Genomic DNA, 5,484 nt, shown 5'->3' with positions numbered 1-5,484 from the left:
AAGGGTACATATGCTCATCGTCTCCATCAACTCAGATGCCATACATCCATAAATGACCACTCATTCAACAGATTCACAAATGGTATGTAGTAATATGGCATAACATGTTTTACTGTTTGCCCCCACCCTAACTATATATTTACATCATCCATTTTGAAAAAATCTATTTTCTTGTGCAAGGTAACAAGATCTCCCTTTGTAATGAAGACATGGATACCCTCCATGCACTCTTGCTAGCAGGGTTTTCTTTTTGTTTATTTGGACTATCAAAACGACGTAGTTTTGATATGTCTAGATGCCACGTGATTGCATCGCTGGCATCTGACTCAGCACCGTTAAACGGTCAAGTAACGTCGTTTACAGAGTTGTTGAAATCTGCTAAATTTTAAAATTTTAGGTATGAAATTTGAATTTTTAGTTAGTTCAGGTTGATAAATGCATGATTTCATAATTGGTATAATAAAAAGTATTATGCTAATAGTCTGGGTTGATTTTGGCTGTTTTCCCTTTTAGTATATTCTAATCCTTGGACCACGAAGTAACAAACAAAACAAAACAAAATTTAACGTTTGCAATTTCATTAGGTTTTTTTTTTGTTTTTTTTTTTAATTTTTTTATTGTTCCCTCTCTTTGATATTTTTCTTCTCCCTTTTAGGAGACAAAAGAAATGGGTGGTGGAGAGCCCAATAAAACTTGGGAAAAGATTATAGAATTATTTGGACAACCGGTTGTTGAATCTCTTCCTCATAGTGACAAGAAGTTTAAGTCCATAACTTTGAAGAATGGGCTTAGCGCGTTACTTGTTTATGATCCAACGCTTAAAATGACATGTCTCCCACAGTTGCATCAATGGCTGTAAAGGCTGGCAGTTTTCTTAAGCCTATGGAAGCACATGGGTTGGTCCATTTTCTTGGTATATACTTATATATGTTGAACTAATATTTTTTTGTCTACTTATTATATAGACCATGCGTTGATATCTACCTTCTTGAAGAACACCTACTCTTCTTAGGTATAGAGAAATTCCCAGAGGAAGATAGTGTAAGTTTACCTTTGATTTTGTATAATACCACCGAAACCCAAGACGTTAGTTAACATGATGTTAAATTTGATATTTGTTTCTTTTAGTTTGTTAACTACTTGAAAAGCCATGGAGGTGACACAAATGCGGTAACATATGACTATTATACTCAGTATTACCTGCAAGTCAGGCCACAATATCTTGAAGGTGCTTTGGAAAGGTAATCACAGTTATATCAAATAGTAGTGTGTCAGTTCAAGTATAAGCAGTAGAATTTATTTGTGAACTTCTTTCTCTATCTTTTGTGAGAGTTGCTCCAATTTTATTAGGATATTATTGATCTCGTACGTTATGTCATCAGATGTATTTGTTTCAGTAACATACACATACACACTGGTATATTCTCTGCAAATTTATTTTGAACTTCTTTCTCTGTCTTTTGTGAGAGTTGCTCCAAATTTATTAGGATATTATTGATCCCGTACTTTATGTCATCAGATGTATTTGTCTGCATAACATACACATACACACTGGTATATTCTCTGCGAATTTATTTGGAATTCCTTTCTCTGTCTTTTCTGAGAGTTGCTCCAAATTTACTGGGATACTATTGATCTCGTACTTTATATCATCAGATGTATTTGTTTGCATAACATACACATAGACACTGGTATATTCTCTGTGAAGTTATTTTTCAACTTCTTTCTCTGTCGTTTTTTGTGAGTTTCTCCATATTTATTGGGATACTATTGACAAGGCAATCTCTTTATATGTATTTGTTTCCATATCATATACATTGTATATTCGGTGTAAATTTATGTCGTTAATCGGCTTATGTACTCTATATATGTGTAATCGTTTTTTCAACTTTTTGGCTCCTTCAACCCAAAATACAAATCATGGCATTATAACAAACCTACAAATTTTTATCACTTGTGTTAGTCTACTTTGTTATTTTGTTTCTCTATTTAAGGTTGTTTTGAATTTTGATTGTGTTTCCTTTGTGAGGTTCTCTCAGTTTTTTATCACATCCCTCGTGAATCCTGACTCAGTGAGCCGATAAATTTTTGCTGCTGATTCAGGTTATTTACACTAACTTTATTCATTCATCTTAACCTTTGTCAATGCTAAATTTTTTGATGATGTTTGTAAATATCATTCCAGAGTTTAAAGGTGCGAAGGATACATATGCTCATCGTCTCCATCAGCTCAGATGCCATACATCCATAAATGACCACTCATTCAACAGATTCACAAATAGTATGTAGTAATATGACATAACACGTCTTATTGTTTGCCCCCACCCAAACAATATATTTACATCATCCATTTTGCTAAAAAAATCACTTTTCTTGTGCAAGGTAATTAGATCTCCCTTTGTAATGAAGACATGGATACCCTCCATGCACTCTTGCTAGCAGCGTTTTCTTTTTGTTTATTTGGGCTATCAAAACGACGTAGTTTTGATTTGTCTAGATGTCACGTGATTGTCTCGCTGGCATCTGACTAAGCGCCGTTAAACAGCCAAGTAACGTCGTTTACGGAGTTGTTGAAATCTGCTAATTTTATAAAGTTTAGGTAGAAAGTTTGAGTTTTTTGGTCAGTTCAGGTTGAAAATGCATGATGTCATAGTTGAGGTATGAAAAAACGTTCTGCAAATAGTCTGGGTTTTCGCCGTTTTCCCTTTTAGTATATTCTACTCCTTGGACAACGAAGTAACAAACAAACAAAACTTGACGTTTGTAATTCCACTATATTTCCTTCTTTTTAAAAAATTTCTTTACTGTTCCCTCTCTTTAATCTTTTTCTTTTCCCTTTTCGAAGACATAAAATGGGTGGTGGAGAGTCCAATCACACTTGGGGAAAGATTATAGAATTATTTGGACAGCCGGTTGTTGAACCTCTTCCTCAAAGTGAGAAGAAGTTCAAGTCCATAACTTTGAAGAATGGGCTTAGCGTGGTACTTGTTTATGATCCAACGCTCAAAAAGACATGTTCTCTCGCAGCTGCATCTAGGGCTGGGCAAAATAACCGATAACCAAATAACCGACCGAAACCGAACCGAAAAAAACCAAACCGAACCGAACCGAAATTCTTCAAATACCCGAATGGTTAGTAAAAATCTATATCCAAACTAACTGAAACCGAACCGAACCGAACCGACAATTAAATGGTTAACCGAAATATCCGAAAACCTAGAAGATATCAAATATTATATACTTAATATTATGCAAAACTATAAAATAAACTTAAAATATAAATTATTTCTAGATTCAAAACAATTAAATATTTTAAATAATCAATATATGTAAATGTTATTATTTTGAATTTACAAAGTTAAATACTATTTTGTAAAATTGAATCCATATTTTTCCCTTTTTTGTATTTTTGTTATTGTATATTTGGTTAATTTTGGTTATATTCGGTTAGTTTTGGTTATATTTGGTTTATTTGGTTAATGTTAATATAATTTATGTTAGTTATGGTTATTTATTTAAATAACCAAACCGAAACCGAACCGAAAGAAACCGAACCGAACCGAACCGAAATTTCAAAAATATCCAAATGGTTACTATATTACTATATCCAAAATAACCGAAACCGAATACAACCGAACCGAAACCGAATGGTTAACCGAATGCCCAGGCCTAGCTGCATCAATGGGGAAAATGTCAAAAAAATAAATCACCAACTTCCAAAGTATCATTTAAATGCTGAAGTTTTTGTTGACTTTAGATTAAATAGAGAATTTTTGTTAACTTGGCCATTTTGAGCATTACCTTAAGTCAACTGACGGAAAATAACAGAATTAAGTCAACAATTATAATTTCTGTTAGTTAAGAAATGATGTCGTTTTGATTTTTAAAAATATAATACGGGCAAGGGAATCGAACCCATGACCCTCTGAGATATAACATTTATACACAGCCGCCTGTGCCGAAAGAGTTTATTGGAAATGCATCAACAGATAGTTAAATAAATATGTTACAAAACAAAATCCCAAATTAAAAAAAGAAAAAAGAGAGTGAAGAAAGTGTTTGAAAACGAAACCATTAATTCAACAGAATCTTAGCAAAGAAAACAAAGGTACACTATTATTTTCATATTGAATCATGCTTTCATTCTACCTTTCAAAGATTCGATAAACAATTTATTAAACCCATCACGATTTAAAAAAAAATCTTTTGGTGCCGATTTACAAAGATCTAAAACTATTATCCCAGATTTACAAGATCTGAAATGATTTACCGTCGTGGATGTAGCGATTTAACAACAATCTTCAGCTTCTCGGTGTGAATTATGCATTGTTTATAACCAATATAAAAATGTATGTCGACTTATGAACAATAAAGTCTTTTGGCGTAGATGGTTGTGTACAATTGTTATATCTCAGAGGGTTATGGGTTCGATTCCCTAACCTGTATTATATTTTTAAAAATCAAAATGATGTTACTTCTAAACTAACAGAAATTGTAACTGTTGACCTAATTATGTTATTTTTCCGTCAGTTGACTTAAGGTCATGCTCAAAATGGTAAAGTCAACAAAAGTTATCTATTTAATTTAAAGCCAACAAAAACTTTAGCATTTAAATGACATTTTGGAAGTTGGTGATTTAAGCGTCCCAAATTTGAAAGTTGGGAATTTTTTTGACATTTTTCCCCTGCATCAATGGCTGTAAAGGCTGGCAGCTTTCTTGAGCCTATGGAAGCACAGAGCTTGGCCCATTTTCTTGGTATATACTTATATATGTTGAACTAAAATTTTTTTGTCAACTTATTATATAGACCATGCATTGATCTTGATCTCTACCTTCTTGTAGAACACCTGCTCTTCTTATGTACAGAGAAATTTCTCGAGTAATATAGTGTAAATTCACCTTTGATGTTGTATAATGCAACCGAAACCCAAGATGTTAGTTAACATGATGGTTAATTTGATATTTTTTTCTTTTAGTTTGTTAACTACTTGAAAAGGCATGGAGGCGACACAAATGCGGTAATATGTGACTATTATACTCAGTATTACCTACAAGTCATGCCACAATACCTTGAAGGTGCTTTGGAAAGGTAATCACAATTATATCAAATAGAAGTGTGTCAGTTCAAGTATAAGCAGTAGAATTTATTTGTGAACATTTTTCTCTGTCTTTTCACTTTTGTGAGAGTTGCTCCAAGTTTATTGGGTTATTATTGATCACGTACGTTATGTCATCAGATGTATTTGTTTTAATAACATACACATACACACTGGTATATTCTCCGCAAATTTATTTTGAACTTCTTTCTTTGTCTTTTGTGAGAGTTGCTCCAAATTTATTGGGATGCTATTGATCTCGTACTTTATGTCAACAGATGTATTTGTTTGCATAACATACACATACACAGTAGTATATTTTCTGCGAATTTATTTTTCAACTTCTTTCTCTATCGTTTTTTGTGAGTTTCTCCATATTTATTGAGA

The sequence above is a fragment of the Camelina sativa genome, chromosome 2, assembly GCF_000633955.1.
Source record: "Camelina sativa cultivar DH55 chromosome 2, Cs, whole genome shotgun sequence".
NCBI lineage: Eukaryota > Viridiplantae > Streptophyta > Magnoliopsida > Brassicales > Brassicaceae > Camelina > Camelina sativa.
The sequence above is the reverse complement of the archived record's forward strand: the minus strand, read 5'-3'. Positions refer to the sequence as shown.